Source organism: Ooceraea biroi, chromosome 13 (assembly GCF_003672135.1).
Source record: "Ooceraea biroi isolate clonal line C1 chromosome 13, Obir_v5.4, whole genome shotgun sequence".
NCBI classification, from domain to species: Eukaryota; Metazoa; Arthropoda; class Insecta; order Hymenoptera; family Formicidae; genus Ooceraea; species Ooceraea biroi.
The window spans coordinates 1,083,033-1,102,009 of record NC_039518.1 but is presented as its reverse complement, the minus strand read 5'-3'; the positions used below and the strand labels follow the sequence as shown (position 1 = coordinate 1,102,009).

General features: G+C 42.1%; 1 protein-coding gene across 1 annotated transcript in view; it reads left to right on the top strand.

Annotated features, from left to right (window-relative positions):
- LOC105287386 overlaps window positions 1-18,977 on the top strand; it is a 130,715-nt gene that overhangs the window by 111,462 nt on the left and 276 nt on the right. The window lies entirely within an intron of this gene.

The following is an 18,977-nucleotide window of genomic DNA, read 5'->3' as shown; positions in this document are numbered from 1 at the left end:
TCTGGTGGGACTTAAAAGGTATTGTGTATTTTGAGCTGCTTGCAAGGAATCAAACCATTAATTCAGACGTATACTGTCGTCAACTGGATAAATTAAATGATGCCATCAAACAGAAACGTCGAGAATTGGTGAATCGCAAAGGTGTTGTGTTTCACCATGATAACGCTAGACCACGTACAAGTTTGGTCACTCGTGAAAATTGTTGCAGCTTGGATGGGATGTTACCACATCCACCAATTCGCCAGACCTGGCACCATCAGATTACCATTCGTTTCGTTCTTTGCAAAACGCCTTGAATGGTAAAACCTTGACTGCTGATGAGGATATCAAATCGTTGTTGGAATTGTTTTTTGCTGAAAAGATAAGAACTTTTTTGAGCGCGGAATCATGAAGTTGTCTGAAAAATGGCAAAGATAATCAAACAAAATGGACAATATATTGTTTAATAAGTTTTTGTTTCCATGAAAAATTCGCCTTTTATTTATATTAAAAAAAACGCAATTACTTTTTGGCCAACCCAATATATATATTTACATTATTATTATTCAAGTAGATTCAAAATTTTCATTCACTGTTTATCTCAGCGATAATTTGACAAATATACATACGCCATTATAATCGCTTCTCGGCTAACCGTAACAATTATTTTACCGAATCAATCCGAGTTCACTTTCTCGGCATTTCACGACGAAACTAAAGAGTCATAGTCGCCGCTGTGCAAAAGAAACGCGATGATGCGCGAAGCGCGCTGGCAAGAGAAAGAGAACACACTTGTGGTAATCGCGCGATAACACCTGTCACAGATCTGCGGCAAACTTGCCATTTTCAACGATGCGTGAATACGGAACAAGGCTCGTTCGGTAGAGAACGAGCGTTCCGCGTTACGGCTTTATAATGATCTAAAATCATTTCAAATCGGCAAGAGACTAGTAGGATGAGGAGAGCTCGCGTCTACGACGCGATTTCTAGGACGCGTTGAAGATTTTATATATATATATAAAAGTAACACAAATAACTAGCATTACCATCTTGCGGAAATTAATTGACTTTATGACGAAAGATTTCTTAATTTTCTTTCAAGTAATTCCATTCGAATGTGAAAAGCTATAATTTTTCTTGCCTGCAGCATACGTAAAGCATTATGTATGCCAGCGTGCGTATTAACATAAAAAGAATTAGTCAATTATTCATGAAATATATAATTAATCATCGGAAAGAGTGAATAATTAATTGGTTCTTATACTTGTTCAGTGTGTTCACTTAATTAAAGTAATTGTGTCCATCCGTCTATATTTAAACACGGCGATGGAGAGACTGAAAAATTTCTCGCTCTCGATATTGTCCAACGCGTCGCGAAACTGCGCGCATTTACGCAATTTACAAGCACGGCCGTACGTATGCGCAATAAAGTGCCAACGCTCGAGTTTCAGTTTCACAGGTGCGGACAATTCGCCCGACGAGTTAAGCAAATGAGCTTATCTATTTTCGTATCGATAGGTACTACTTCACTTTTCACTTGCAGATAATTTGCTGTCGTATATCCGCATATAAATAATCTGAAAATGCGATAAGTTTATTAAATCTAAACGTCAACTTTACAAAAAAAATTTTTTTAACTCTGTCTAAATATATGCGTGTATATGTTACGATATAGTGCATTATACAGTATACTGCATTTCTTTATACTTAATTTTCAAATCGCGCAGTTTCCTCAACAGTTTTATATGTATATAATTATATTCATTGACCTTACGAACCACCAGATAAGGAATTAGAAGCATTTTGAGTAATCTTCGCGGTGGAAAAAGGCTTATTTTGAGTTAAACGGTGGATTGACATATTTTATATTGCCATATTAGATCCGCCATATCAAGTTTCGAGAATTTAAGTACGGATTAATGTTTACCGGCCTTGAAAACTCCCCAATAGTGATTTCGGAGCCATTCCAGGTAGTTTGGCATGTGGATCAAACATTTCGTACGATCAGGGACCATATCAGCAAATTGGTAGCGCCATGTTGGCACCGCCATATTGGATTTTTTGAAAAGGCCACACGGCTTTTGAAAGGCGCTGTCCTAACGAACATTTTGAGCCGTCACACGTCTCATTCCATTGCGGCAATTTTTGGACGCAGCGGTGGCCCGGTAACGTGGAACGTCCCATACATATACAGGGTGGCCCATTTAAATTTATACAGTCGATTTTTTAAAAACTAAAAGAGATACGAAAAATGTTTCAGACAGACATGTCACGATTTCGAGGGGGACATAAGATGATACCATTGGTTTGACCTTGAATAGTCGTTTGAAGGTCACGCGAAGATCACCTTCAATTTCTTAAATTGAAACCCCAACTTTTTATTGCAGATTCTTATTCTCCATCGAAAAGTAAGTAACTTTTGTCTGAAACATTTTTCCGAAAAATGTCATCTTATGTCCTTAAAATGATCTTCAAGATGAGTTTTGAGGACATTTTAAGGACATAAGATAACATTTTTCGGAAAAATGTTTCAGACAAAAGTTACTTACTTTTCGATGGAGAATAAGAATCTGCAATAAAAGTTGGGGTTTCAATTTAAGAAATTGAAGGTGATCTTCGCGTGACCTTCAAACGACTATTCAAGGTCAAACCAATGGTATCATCTTATGTCCCCCTCGAAATCGTGACATGTCTGTCTGAAACATTTTTTCGTATCTCTTTTAGTTTTAAAAAAAATCGACTGTATAAATTAAAATGGGCCACCCTGTATATATAGTTGATTACGTCTTCAATTTTTAATGTAACATGCTTTTCTCAGATTTCGCCAGGATTAACGAAATTAAAAATATTCTTGCATATAAATATGAGCTCAACTAGTGTCAGTTAATGTTCGAACATTAGTCACTAAGGCAGTCAGCAACAAATACAAATGGTCACGTAAGCAGGCATTTCTTATCAAAATTACGTTCAAATAGCGGCGATAAACAAAACCGTAGTTTTGCATTCGACAGTATGAGTGCACGATAATATAGTCCACTCGTGGACGAATGCATTTCAAGCGATGGGATCTCGAATTCGCAGGATGTCGGGTTTTGGAAATGCGGGATTAATACAGAATTATTAAATTTTGCAACAGAATAGCTTCTCCGATGCTGGCATAATATAATATTACAATGCAAGAGAGACAATAGGACGATATGATGCAAGACGAAAATAATGGCGATATAAAATTAGTACGAAGTCGCCTCCGCATCTTGTCTTCGCTTGACCGCTCGTTTCAAAAGAGTAATGCTTTCTCTCTCTCTCCATCTCTCTTTCGTTTTCTCTGTCACTCTCGTTAACGGTCGTCACAGCGATATACTTTGCGTTCGGTTTATCATCACCGCTTCCATTATTTGCTTAACGGTTTTGGCTTAATGACTCGTATTTAACCGATAATAATTATCCAACAAGCATACATATCCGCGTACTTGCGCTGCCGGAGCAGCGTCATTGTATGCGTCAAGAAATTACGCCGTTTTCATCGGGGGAGGGGAGGGGGCTGCTTTTAAAGCGAGATAGTATTTCACGATCGCGGCCACGGGAATGCCTTCCGTCGCACAGTGGTCAAAACGACTGAAAACGTGGCCAAAATCCATTAAAAAAAATTTTTTTATCGTCATTACATTATTGTTTGTTAGTTCTAAGTCCGTACTAAATTTCTCTAACGTTATAATCCAAACAAATTTCATTTATGAGAGCTATAAATGTATAAAGTTCATTATCGTAAGTCTCTAATATGATTTTCGCCATAATCGGTGTCACAATTGTGATTTCATTCACGAAGTTATCACGTACCGGGTTATTAAATCTTTTCATCCTTGTTTTATTGTATCCTTTGTGCTTCTGATAACGCTGTTATTTATTCAATTTTCATTACAGTTAATAGAAAGAAAATAAGATAGTGCTGTTGCGATGTAACACTAATGAAATATTGCGATTCAAAGTCCCCGTCGTGAGTCGGCGCGATAAATCAAACAGAATTTAAAATTTAATTATATATCAAAAGAAATAAGAAAAGTTTATCTGCGCCAAACTGCGCCGGAGTTTTTTCTCAAAATGCTTCCCTGAAGACATGTTTCAGTGCAACTTTTAAAATGGGACACCCTGTATATATAATTAATATTATATTAATTACATTGCATCAGAATTATGGGAAAATCACTAAATTGCAGTTATATATATGATTTAGAATAATTTGAGTATGTACAGAATTTCGACCAGGTTTTTGGTAATCTTGACCACTGCGCGTCGTAAGACGTGTGTACATGTTCGAGCGGGCCTCGTTAATCCTTTCGCAGCGTATACATGTACATGTGTGTGTGTGCACGGGCATACCAAATTTGTTTAAAAATCGATGAAATACGATGAAAATCGCGATATCTTTGATCAAATTCACGCGTAAAATGGAAAGCACGCTCCCCACTCCGAAACCCGGAGCACGTTTGGTCAACTCGCGGATCGCGACGTGAATGAGAACCCCTCGCGCGAATCTAGACGTTCTTTGTTTACGATTGGCCGTCGCGTGCAAAGGGGATCGGGAGGACTGGGCATCCGAGTGCACGTGCATGTCGAGACGCGACACGCGGAGACGCCGTCGGGAGCGCGTCGCGATTCCTCCGCTCGGTGGCAACACAATTTTATTCCCCAGCTCATACGGACGTGTCTATATATAGCGAGCAGCCGAACTTCCTCCCCTCTTGAGCGGAGCGCGCGCGTGCGCTAGGGACTTTTTTAACTCGCGAGCGACTCTTTCAATGTGTGTGAAACTGCGAATGCAGCATTAAAGAATCTCTCAATCGGATCGATCTCGAGATCGATTCAAATCGAGTGTTATGCACACACTTGCAAGAGATTGTCTGGATGTTTGTTGTATGAGTTTACTTGATGCGCAATACGCACGGCATATTTTCTGTAAGAATAAATATAGTGAAAGCCAACCTTGACAATTAATGTCCGAACTTCCGTCGTTCGCGAGACTGTAAGATTTCTTTCTTGATTATATATTAGTCTCAGCATAGAAAAGGAATCGTTCGTGCTTAGCGAGGTCTCCTACGCGGACAAAGGCAAATTTGTCTTGCAGATGTAACATTTGAACCCCCATACGCTCGTCTCAGCCACGTATTACGTATTGCGCAATTCAAATCTAGAAATTTGAGGTAGGACTACGCTTTCTTACGTGTTCACGTAATCCTCGTGAGTGAAAGCCTTTCGACCTGAATACGACGGTTTCTATTAGACAGCCGAAATAGATTTTCACCGACGAAACGGTATCGCTGAATGAATGTACAAAGATATTGGGTCATTAAGTATGAAACTTTACAAATGTAAAAGCGCCATCTTTAACATTTGTTATCTCAAATTTGGCGCCAGACGTCAGTATCAGGTTAGGTTAGTGTGATAGATGTATGTTCGCTCTTCAAATGTCATATTTGTTTGTTCAAATATCTTCATTAGTTTTATTGGTGGATTCTTTTTTATAGAACTATGGAAAAGTCCAAAATTCGTGTGATTTATGAACATGAGTTCCGCCGTGGAACCACAGTGTCGGAGACAGCTCGTAATATCAACGCTGTATTTGGTGAAGGTTCAACTACTAAAGCAACGGTGGGCAATTGGTTCAAAAACTTCAGAGATGGAGATTTCAGCCTCGCTAATGAGCCACGTGGAAGACCAAAGACGAAGGTGGATAATGATCACTTGAGAGCCGTAGTAGAGTCCGATCCATCTCAAAGTACACGTGAATTGGCATCGATATTCAATGTTTCCATACCCACCATATTGGTTCATTTAGCTGCAATTGGTAAGATAAAGAAGTTGGACAAATGGGTCCCGCACGAATTGACCGATGCGCAGCAGGCGCAACGTCTAGAGGCTTCCCTTTCTTTGCTTTCCCGTCACAAAAATGAATCTTTTTTTAATCGAATTGTCACCTGCGATGAAAAGTGAATACTCTACAACAATCGTAAACGCTCACATCAGTGGTTGAACGCTGATGAACCACCGAGACATCACGCGAAACCCAACATTACACAGAAGAAGCTTATGGTGACTGTTTGGTGGTCCAGGTCAGGTGTTATCTACTACAACTTTATGAAACCTGGTACATCGATAACGGCTGAAGTATATTGCAAGCAACTGGACGAAATGATGCAACAACTTGCTATTAAACAACCGAAATTGGTCAACCGGTCAATGCCAATCCTGTTGCATGATAATGCTCGACCGCACACTGCACGACTGACCGTGGGCAAAGCTACAGGAGTTGGAATTGGAAACTCTCCATCATCCACCATATTCACCAGATCTATCACCTACCGACTATCACTTCTTCCGAAATTTGGACAACTTCTTGGTGGGAAAATTCTTCAATTCTCAATAGGCAGTCGAAACAGCCTTCCGCGACTTTATCGATTCCCGTACTCCTGGCTTCTATAGTAGAGGCATAGACCAACTACCACTAAAATGGCAGAAGTGTGTAGATAACATGGGCGCATACTTCGATTGAAAATAAATCATGTCCATGTGCCAAAAAATGCAAAAGTTTATGTTCTATTTGTAAAGTTTCATACTTAATGACCCAATACATCTGCAGCTTCAAGAAAAGTTGAGCATTCGCATTTAGCAAAAGCTTACCAATTTTTTAAGTGCAATATAATCTCAATATTAGTTGTAAAGTACGTTCAAATTTTCCTCATCTAAATGTTCGCGTTAATAAATATTTCATCATCTTTGCTATTGAATTAAAACAAATATCCCAGTAAGCAAAATGTGTGCAATCTGCCAGCAGATTGGCGACAGATTACTGCAGAAGTTGATAGCAAATTGGCATCCGTTATGTCCGCATTAGGATAGTGATCTGCTAACAGACTCTGACAGCAGATTGGCGGCAGAAACCGAGCAGGATCTGCAGCTTTTGGCCATTCATATTTACGATATATTGAAGCATGTGTTTACTTTTAACACACTATAAATTGGCATTTTATATTACCATGTGTTAAAAGAACGCATTTGTTTGTTTGTTAAATTAAAGTACATTTGGCTTGATGTGTCTTTCTGACAGTTCGTTGCATAATCTCTCTCTTATTGTTAATTTATTCTAGTCTGAAGTCCGAATTTTGCTTTCGAACTTCAGATTGCTCGTGGCGTGCGTGAACTACATGGACGTCGTCCATGGGAGCCTCTGTGCCGCAAGTGCAAAAATTTTCAGAAAAATTAATATTACCATGCCAAGGCGCGTATATTAACTTATATAACTGTTAGGCTAAATCTTAACATCGAGTAAGAACTCGACGTGTGCACCGCATAGCGGTGCGGAGCGAAAACACATATTCATAGCCGTGTAAATTTGAATACTGTCAAAAGCTGCAGATCCTGTTCGGTTTCTGCTGCCAATCTGCCGTTAGATTCCGCGCGCGCAGATCTTGCTCGGTTTCTGCTGCCAATCTGCCGTTAGATTCCACGTGCGCAAATCTTGCTCGGTTTCTGTCGACAATCCGACTTCAAGCCATGTTTGCAGATTCTGCTCGGTTTCTGCCGCCAATCCGTTCTTAGATGTTGTGAGCAAGCTCTGTTACATTTCTGGCACCAATTTGTCGAATTAATCGTTAATAACAACTTCTGTATCAAATTTGTTGTCTTTTGGCTGGCAATAGTTGATAGCAGATAGTTAGCATCATCTGCTTTCGGCAGACTTGGCTATCTGGGATACTTCGCGCGTAATAGTTTACTTCCTAAGATGAAGGTTCACTTGGAAGTACATAAAATAAAGAACGTGAGGACAGATAAAGACTTCGTATCCTATTTTTTCTATACTTTTCTGCCGTAGGGACGATGAAAAAATTCTTTGGTAAAATTTATGAAAACGGCCTATGCATAAAACTTTTCGTCTAGCAATAAAATTTGATCTAGAGCGCCCGGACTAAATTACGCGCGCTCCATTAATTTTTTCGCCTCGCGGAGGTACCGTGCCCCACGTAGGGCGCTTTGAAAGAGCGGCGAGCCTTAATGAATGTTAATAAGCTACGGAGGGTTAAGAAACGAGTGTGCGCGCGCGTCGCCGGCGCGGGCGCTCGCTGAGCACTTCGCAGCGAGCGGATGAAAAATCGTTTTCGTCGCCTTTTCGCCGTCGTCGTCATCGCCGCTAATTTCGCATATCAGATGGAATAGGTGCACCGGCCTTTTATTTATAACTGCGCAGGTCTCGCACCTCGCAACGAAACGAAACGATCGGCCGGTCGCTGGCGGCGCATTGAAACCAGTTTGGTGAACACAAAAACGGTTCTTTTTCATCGCCGAACTGCGAATATCTTCTACATTTCTGTGTTCAAGGCCGCGCAACCATTCACGTTCAAGGCCACTTTAACAACGGCGCGATTGTATATGCCGGTTGTGCCTCGCGATCGGTTGCTCTTCCGATTTGTCGAACATGATTCTCGCTGGAGTTCCCACCGAGAGCTCGAACTACGCTTCCTCGAAGACAGAAATGCGCAGTTGTGATTACGTGCCTTTTTGCTGGAAACTTATCGAACGTCTCCGATCATTGTACGTCCACCCATAGACTCGCCACGGCCGCTTTCGCTCGAGAATTCGAGCAGTAACGAGGCCGCTCACGCCCTCGCGGTATCTCCCTTGCATCTGTTCGCCACGTGGGCGACACGACGACGGGCTTGTTAAAACGCGTGAAAATACGTGCACATCGATATAGATCTCGATCGCGATGTATTATCGGTAATCGTAATAAAGAACGGCGCAAGCTGAAAATTACTGGACAACGACGCGTTGACGCAATCCTCGCGCGCGAGCAGGACAATGGGGAAAGAACTGGGACGACGAACCGAGAGCGAGAACGCGCGCCCGACCTTTCGGTCTTGTAGCAAAAAATACTGAATGATCGGGAGAAAAATCGGGGGAAATTGTAAAAAAACACTCGCGATGCGAAAGAAGATGTCTCACGGAAAGCGTCTCTCGGAAAAAGGGGACGCGTTCGCGGACAGACGAGATATGCTCACACGACTCGAGTCATTCCGAGCATTGACATAGGAATATATTGTAAGAGGCGAAAAATAACTAGGAGACTGCCTTAGATTCGAACTCGAACTCTCCGGGATCCCTGGTTCACACACCTAGGTCTTAGGCTGTACGGCCAATACTCCTACTGTTGTGATCAACTTGTTTTCATTCCGATCCTCTATACGACCTGTCAGTCTCGACTATCTTTCCAGATCTTACAGCTCGGCCAGCCTGACATTACATTCGTCCCCGAATGTCTCCAAATCGTCGGTTCACTCCACTTGAGTCCCTCCCAACCTCCATTTTTGGTGCACTCTTCTGAGTCCCTCCCAACCTCCATGTTGGTTCACTCCTCCGAGTCCTTCCCAATCTCCATGTCGGTTCACTCCTCTGAGTCCGTCCCGACCTCCATGTTCAGGCTTCACTACCGGCCAGCTGCTTCTCAACTCCCTCCTCTCCGAGGGGTAGCGGATGAATCTCAACTGTCTTCGAGGGGTAGCGGATTTTATCCCACTTCTGAATTGTAAGAGGCGAAAAATAACTAGGAGACTGCCTTAGATTTGAACTCGAACTCTCCGGGATCCCTGGTTCACATGCCTAGGTCTTAGGCTGTACGGCCAATACTCCTACTGTTGTGATCAACTTGTTTTCATTCCGATCCTCTATACGACCTGTCAGTCTCGACTATCTTTCCAGATCTTACAGCTCGGCCAGCCTGACATTACATTCGTCCCCGAATGTCTCCAAATCGTCGGTTCACTCCACTTGAGTCCCTCCCAACCTCCATTTTTGGTTCACTCTTCTGAGTCCCTCCCAACATCCATTTTTGGTTCACTCTTCTGAGTCCCTCCCAACCTCCATGTTGGTTCACTCCTCTGAGTCCTTCCCAATCTCCATGCTGGTTCACTCCTCTGAGTCCTTCCCAATCCTCCATGTTCAGGCTTCACTACCGGCCAGCTGCTTCTCAACTCCCTCCTCTCCGAGGGGTAGCGGATGACTACTCTCAACTGTCTTCGAGGGGTAGCGAATTTTATCCCACTTCTGAATTGTAAGAGGCGAAAAATAACTAGGAGACTGCCTTAGATTTGAACTCGAACTCTCCGGGATCCCTGGTTCACATGCCTAGGTCTTAGGCTGTACGGCCAATACTCCTACTGTTGTGATCAACTTGTTTTCATTCCGATCCTCTATACGACCTGTCAGTCTCGACTATCTTTCCAGATCTTACAGCTCGGCCAGCCTGACATTACATTCGTCCCCGAATGTCTCCAAATCGTCGGTTCACTCCACTTGAGTCCCTCCCAACCTCCATTTTTGGTTCACTCTTCTGAGTCCCTCCCAACATCCATTTTTGGTTCACTCTTCTGAGTCCCTCCCAACCTCCATGTTGGTTCACTCCTCTGAGTCCTTCCCAATCTCCATGCTGGTTCACTCCTCTGAGTCCTTCCCAATCCTCCATGTTCAGGCTTCACTACCGGCTAGCTGCTTCTCAACTCCCTCCTCTCCGAGGGGTAGCGGATGACTACTCTCAACTGTCTTCGAGGGGTAGCGAATTTTATCCCACTTCTGAATTGTAAGAGGCGAAAAATAACTAGGAGACTGCCTTAGATTTGAACTCGAACTCTCCGGGATCCCTGGTTCACATGCCTAGGTCTTAGGCTGTACGACCAATACTCCTACTGTTGTGATCAACTTGTTTTCATTCCGATCCTCTATACGACCTGTCAGTCTCGACTATCTTTCCAGATCTTACAGATCGGCCAGCCTGACATTACATTCGTCCCCGAATGTCTCCAAATCGTCGGTTCACTCCACTTGAGTCCCTCCCAACCTCCATTTTTGGTTCACTCTTCTGAGTCCCTCCCAACATCCATTTTTGGTTCACTCTTCTGAGTCCCTCCCAACCTCCATGTTGGTTCACTCCTCCGAGTCCTTCCCAATCTCCATGTCGGTTCACTCCTCTGAGTCCTTCCCAATCTCCATGTTGGTTCACTCCTCTGAGTCCTTTCCAATCTCCATGTTCAGGCTTCACTACCGGCCAGCTGCTTCTCAACTCCCTCCTCTCCGAGGGGTAGCGGATGACTACTCTCAACTGTCTTCGAGGAGTAGCGAATTTTATCCCACTTCTGAATTGTAAGAGGCGAAAAATAACTAGGAGACTGCCTTAGATTTGAACTCGAACTCTCCGGGATCCCTGGTTCACATGCCTAGGTCTTAGGCTGTACGACCAATACTCCTACTGTTGTGATCAACTTGTTTTCATTCCGATCCTCTATACGACCTGTCAGTCTCGACTATCTTTCCAGATCTTACAATATGGACGGAGCCAATGCTACGAACTTAGGCAAGGGGGTTATGAGATTTGCGGTAAGGAGAGGCTGCTGGCAAATCGGGCGAGTTCGGCTGTTCTCGACATCGCCCGAATGATACTCGATAATGTTTTATAAAGTTGTGATACTGAAATTACATGTACGATGAGTTATTGTGTTGTGTCGGAATGTAGCAATCGCATTAATGCAAAAAGGAAAAATTGGCAACAACTTATGAAAAAAATGATCCGAAAATTTCTTTTCATCTGTAAGTAAAATACATGCAATTGTAGGTTATACACAATGCCGGTAAAACGTTTCAGATATTGTTATGTGTTTATTATTACATTCATATGAATAATTGTTCGATAACAGTTTTTCATTTATAGTTTTTATTAATAAAAACTATAAAGGAAAAACTGTTATCGAACAATTGGTCATATGAATATAATAATAAACAAGCCAAAATTCTTTCTTAACACAATAATAATAAATTTAAATAATAATAAACACATAACAATATCTGAAACGTTTTACCGGCATTGTGTATAACCTACAATTGTATGCTTTACTTACAGATGAAAAGAAATTTTCGGACCATTATTTTCTTTCATACGTTATTGCCAATTTTTCCTTTTTGCATTAATGCGATTGCTACATTCCGACACAACACAATAACTCATCGTACATATATATCACTAGCGGAACCGAACATACCCGAACAGCCGAAGTTACACGAAGTGCCAGTGCTCTCCCCTTACCGCTAATCTCAGCTTCCCCTCGTAAAAGGCTCCGTCCGTATATTCCTATGTCAATGATTCCGAGAAACGAGCGCAGCGCGCGAGATAACCGGGCGGTATCGCGCGCGGCATTATTGCGCGCCTTCGTTTAGAAACTCACGAATTTCATAATTATTGTATTATGTCGCAAGACGACGGTGCCCTATACCTGTTGTATGCCTCCCTCCCTCCCTCCGTCCGTCCGTCCGTCCGTCCGTCCCTCCGTCCGTCCGTCCGTCCCTCCGTCCGTCCGTCCGTCCGTCCGCTTGTCCGCCTTGCCCGCTTGCTCGACTCCTACCTTCGCGCGCGGGCGCGCTCGTGCCACCACTGGTGGGAGAGAAAGGTTAGGTTGAGGCGGGGATTGTGTAATCCGCTCGTTGAGCGAAGCCCCATCGTCTTCTTTTCTCCGAAGCTTTTACTTCTTTCGCGGCTTGCGCTGGCGATCGCGTGCGTGCTCGCTCGCGTCAGCGCGAATTCGCGACCGGTCGTTATGGGTCCCTTACGCTGCATTGCATAAGCGTTATTTCGTCGCGATAACGGCCCGGCGCGTATTAGCGTATCATTAATTGAAATGCCTGGCGGGCGACGAGCGCGACAGGTGCGCGCATGCGCCATGGCGCGTGCGGCCGCAGCGCACCGCGCCACGGCGCGTCCGCCTTTTGAATTTCCACTCGACGATCCCATGGCCACTTAAATCGATTTTCGACAGCTTGCAATTAAAATTGTGTAATTAGTTTTCAAAGCGATCCCATTGCAAGTTTCGTGTCTCGATTTCTGACATTTCTCTCTCGCCACACACGCACACGCACATGCACAGAGATATATGGCGCGCGTGAGCATTCAATAAGATACATGAAAAAGTGAAACAATTTCCGACTACGAAGTAAAAGTGCATTCGTCGTGTACTCACTCGCGACCGTGCAGTCACCGGTCTCTTTGTTCGCGCGGTATATTTCCGACGGATCTTTCCCGTCGGCGACGCCGGGGAGCACATGCCTCTTTTTTCGCGCTCTTTCGCAATATATGCGCTTGGGACGGCTTCGCTGACGCCGCGTCGTGCGTGCGTGTCGCGGCTAAGTATGTATATGTACGTGTGTCACGGGGGGATCGAGGAGCCGCGCGATTGGCCCGACCGTGGGCAAGCGCGGTCACGTGGCCGTGCGTTAATTTCTATGGGGAGAATCTGACACACTCGCACACGCACGCCGGGCCCGTGGACCAGATTCGCCGCGAGTTTCCTTTTCTTTTCGACGCGTGCACGCACGAGCGTCTGTAACCTTCTCGCCGGCGCGGGCGCTCCAAAATGGCTTATCAGCCTAGGTGCGAACCGGATGTAGATCGCATTCTTCGGAAGGTTCACGCAGCGCGCACCGCGTCTATGTCCCGCTCGGAGCGCGGCCGCGCTCGAATCGAACGTTCGACGCAAACGGTCTGCGAATACCCGAATGAACGGTGTAAATAGTCCGCGATATTCCGTCGCCGATGTTATCTGTTACGTGTGCGTAATTAGAGCGAGAGATGAAGCCCAATAGAGCGGATAACTATAACGAGATATTGTTTTACCGTACATTATTGCGCTCCAGTTTAAAAACCTTCGCCTTTACGCGAGATTGCACTGAAAAAAAATCTGGTTGCATTAATTAGAAATCTGGTAGGTTCAACCAGTTTGTCTGTTGGAAAATGGACGAATCAGAATTCCTTTAGGAATTACCAGATGAGCGTGATTAATTCCTTCCTGTTAAATTTACCAGATTTTCTTGATAATAATACTAAATGTATTTGGTTCAATTAACATGACTGTTTAGTGAAAAGAAACGTTTTTCTGTTTCTTTACCGTGAGTTTTCTTGGATTGCTGTAAATGAAATATCATGTTGATATTTATACAGGATGTCCCGTAATAATCGCCTAACCTCTCGCATGCCAATAGAGCAGATCGAGATGAGCAGAAAAGTCCCATATCATTTTGCGATATTCGCAATAATAATCGAAATATTGCATATTAAAGTCAAGCGAATCCAGAGCGCGCGAGGCAAGTGCCGAGCCGCTCGAGGTATAGGATTATTATTGCAAATATCGCAAAATGGTATGGGACTTTTCTCTTCATCTCGATCTGCTCTATTGGCATACGAGAGGTTAGGCGATTATTACGGGACACCCTGTATAAAAAAATATAAGAAGAGAACACGTTTTTTCATCCGCCATCACTTCACCAGCCATTGCACTGACTAATTTCATTTCACTACGGGAGGAAAACGTGCCGTCCGTGCCGATACGTTTCCCGAACACGCATCAACACGCACGACACGAAACAATAGAATGCTGCTGGAGCGCCCTGCGATTAACCAGAATTCTGATTGCATCTTCGTTTGTTCTTATGTCTAGTGTAATATAACTAGACTTTTTATAGATCCAACTGGAAAATACTAACCAAATTCTTATAGTACAGTCTATCAAACGTTCTAGTTATAAAATATCCAGTCCTATCGTGATAACTAGAAATTCTTGGTGAGTTTAACCAAAATGCATTCTATCAGATACGTCTTGTTGATACAATCAAATAATTTTTCTCAATGTGGTTTTAGTACACGGATACGTATCGCGCGCGACGTTTAGTGTAAATATAAAAAAATCAAGAGTATTTTTTATGCAAAAGTAATTATGCTCACACGACGATTACACTTGGAAAATTGTTTGCATTTCGAAGAACTTTGCTCCGCATTTTTGTTAACGCAATTTTTAGTGTAAATATAAAAAAATCAAGAGTATTTTTTATGCAAAAGTAATTATGCTCACACGACGATTACACTTGGAAAATTGTTTGCATTTCGAAGAACTTTGCTCCGCAGTTTTGTTAACGCAATTTTTAGTGTAAATATGAAAAAATCAAGAGTATTTTTTATGCAAAAGTAATTATGCTCACACGACGATTACACTTGGAAAAATTGTTTGCATTTCGAAGAACTTTGCTCCGCAGTTTTGTTAACGCAATTTTTAGTGTAAATATGAAAAAATCAAGAGTATTTTTTATGCAAAAGTAATTATGCTCACACGACGATTACACTTGAAAAATTGTTTGCATTTCGAAGAACTTTGCTCCGCAGTTTTGTTAACGCAATTTTTAGTGTAAATATAAAAAAATCAAGAGTATTTTTTATGCAAAAGTAATTATGCTCACACGACGATTACACTTGGAAAATTGTTTGCATTTCGAAGAACTTTGCTCCGCAGTTTTGTTAACGCAATTTTTAGTGTAAATATGAAAAAATCAAGAGTATTTTTTATGCAAAAGTAATTATGCTCACACGACGATTACACTTGGAAAATTGTTTGCATTTCGAAGAACTTTGCTCCGCAGTTTTGTTAACGCAATTTTTAGTGTAAATATGAAAAAATCAAGAGTATTTTTTATGCAAAAGTAATTATGCTCACACGACGATTACACTTGGAAAATTGTTTGCATTTCGAAGAACTTTGCTCCGCAGTTTTGTTAACGCAATTTTTAGTGTAAATATGAAAAAATCAAGAGTATTTTTTATGCAAAAGTAATTATGCTCACACGACGATTACACTTGAAAAATTGTTTGCATTTCGAAGAACTTTGCTCCGCAGTTTTGTTAACGCAATTTTTAGTGTAAATATAAAAAAATCAAGAGTATTTTTTATGCAAAAGTCATTATGCTCACACGACGATTACACTTGGAAAATTGTTTGCATTTCGAAGAACTTTGCTCCGCATTTTTGTTAACGCAATTTTTAGTATAAATATAAAAAAATCAAGAGTATTTTTTATGCAAAAGTAATTATGCTCACACGACGATTACACTTGGAAAATTGTTTGCATTTCGAAGAACTTTGCTCCGCATTTTTGTTAACGCAATTTTTAGTGTAATATAAAAAATCAAGAGTATTTTTTATGCAAAAGTAATTATGCTCACACGACGATTACACTTGGAAAATTGTTTGCATTTCGAAGAACTCTGCTCCGCAGTTTTGTTAACGCAATTTTTAGTGTAAATATAAAAAAATCAAGAGTATTTTTTATGCAAAAGTAATTATGCTCACCCGACGATTACACTTGGAAAATTGTTTGCATTTCGAAGAACTTTGCTCCGCAGTTTTGTTAACGCAATTTTTAGTGTAAATATAAAAAAATCAAGAGTATTTTTTATGCAAAAGTAATTATGCTCACACGACGATTACACTTGGAAAATTGTTTGCATTTCGAAGAACTTTGCTCCGCAGTTTTGTTAACGCAATTTTTAGTGTAAATATGAAAAAATCAAGAGTATTTTTTATGCAAAAGTAATTATGCTCACACGACGATTACACTTGGAAATTGTTTGCATTTCGAAGAACTCTGCTCCGCAGTTTTGTTAACGCAATTTTTAGTGTAAATATGAAAAAATCAAGAGTATTTTTTATGCAAAAGTAATTATGCTCACACGACGATTACACTTGGAAAATTGTTTGCATTTCGAAGAACTTTGCTCCGCATTTTTGTTAACGCAATTTTTTACTTTGTACGGAAGGAAGGTCCGGCTAGCCAGCCGGTAATTTTGCGAAAATGAAACTTTTCCGGTAGGCGTGCGCTGCGAAGTTGCATAATAAACGAGACTACGAGAATCGCGTGCGTCGTATTTCTCTAATAATGGTTGAGGATCAATGGGAGTGCGACTGCTTTGAATCTGTCTCGCATATCTTTGCGTGACCAACAATTTAACATTTTGTTCGTCGTATCTGCCGTGCGCGGCAATAAGGTTGATCTCCAAGTTGGTTTTGCTTTTCGTCGTCGCAACTGACCGAGATTTGATCGAATTATTCGGTAGTTACAATTATTGTGTTGGGGGGAAGAAGGGGAGGGGTAAAATAAATTAGTACGCATGATCGCACGCTGTTTCCCGCGCTTGTCAAGACTTCCGGATGCAAAAGAGGGGAGGAGTAACCGCGCGACACGGTCGTGGCGATCGTCGCTCGCCGAATGGACCGGCAGTGCCGACGTAAATTCCATCAGTGTCGCGGCCCGGCGTACGTTATTCGACGATCGGCCGATCGAATCGTACCGCGTATCGATACGTTAGGACCCGCCGCCCACGCAAATCCGTTGCCACCCACTCAGTGGCCACCCGAGCGGCGAACGCGAATGGGAATCGTCGTCGAATCCCAAGCGCTGTATCGTCGCTTCTAACCCTTAACCAGTGGCGTAGTTCCGGGGCGGAAGGGAAAAATCGAATCGAGTCAGACACGGTCGGGGAGTAAAGCGACGAGACGATAGACGCAAATAGAGTAATCGATATTCGCTCGTTCAAAGTGGCAAAATTTATTCATTCCGATCACGTGAGAAAACGCGTGAAATGCTGTTGTAAATTAAGGATAAGAGTTTAAGGGGGAGCCTGCTTTAGAACGCTGAAAATAAGGTATATTTTACGAATTGTTTTTGGAGAAACTATACAGCGGATCATTATAAAACTTTGATGCATTTATTAGTACATGTTTAAAGATAAAAAAATTATTTTTTTGATTTGAATATATCGCTGTAGAGGTCGTCCTGGAGAAATCTTAGTGCAGCCGCGTCGCCGGCATTGCAAATTGGTGAGCATTCTCCTGCCTCCAAATTTCGTCTAAACTGAAAAATTGAAATATGTTCTCGTTATTTATGAATTCCCATCGTCGATGAACCAAAGAGAGAAGAAAAAAGTTGAAAAGTGCCAAAATGGTGGAGCTTAGAACACAAAAGTACGATTTTTAGGCAAAGTTTTGAACTTTTTCATGCAAAAATAATTGTTTAACTTAATGTTTTTATGAATATTAAAGGTTCATCGACGATGGGAATTCATAAATAACAAGAAAATATTTCAATTTTTCAGTTTGGATGAAATTTGGAGGCAGGAGAATGCTCACCAATTTACAATAAGATGCCTCCAGGACGACCTCTACAGGCGATATATTCAAATCAAAAAATAATTTTTTTATCTTTAAACATGTACTAATAAATGCATCAAAGTTTTATAATGATCCGCTGTATAGTTTCTCCAAAAAAATTCGTAAAATTATACCTTATTTTCAACGTTCTAAGCAGGCTCCCCCTTAAAGCTTGCTGTCCGGCGCCCCTGTCGGAATTCCTCGGTTCTTCTTTTCGCAGTCCCTCTTTCGCGCCCGCATAACACCGCCAGTTTGCATATCTCTATTGTGGACGAAGAGTATTTGTCCAATTCGATGCAGTAGTTTGATATTTTTACTCAAAATCTAACTAAGCTCGCGCTGCATGCGGGAGCTCCCGGCAACCGGCTGCTCAAAGTGCTATTATTATTAGCCCTCAAACACGCTATTTTGTCGAGAAACATTAAATTACAAATTTGAGAAAGGACAAATTTTCAAAAGATCCATTGGTATTTTATGTCGTTAGGAATTGTTTGAGTTTTCGTCAAAATGAATCATTGCGATCAGTTGCTCCGGCAAATCGGTCTTTACGAATTCAAAATGGTGGACGCGCCAGAACGGAATTTTTCGTACGAAACTTTCGAGCTCGCGTTTCGCAATTGATCTCCTTGTCGTTTTTGCGACGTGCGCGCCCCATTTACGTTCGAATTGGAGTATAAAGGGCAATTTGTCACTTTTAGGGCACGCGGTGGCTGACGCGTATGATTGCCACGCTCGAAAGCAAGAGCGTTGCAGAAGGTTGAAAGGAAGCAAGAACGTTGCACGCACGTGCGCAGGCGTGATCCGTGCTAAGCTGCGCGCGTGTGCGAGGTGTACTGCCTCGCAAATACGGCTCGCGATGTCGTACAAACAAGTTTTTTAAAAATCGAGCGCGCACTAATTAGTGCGCGCTCGATTTTTAAAAAACTTGTTTGTACGACA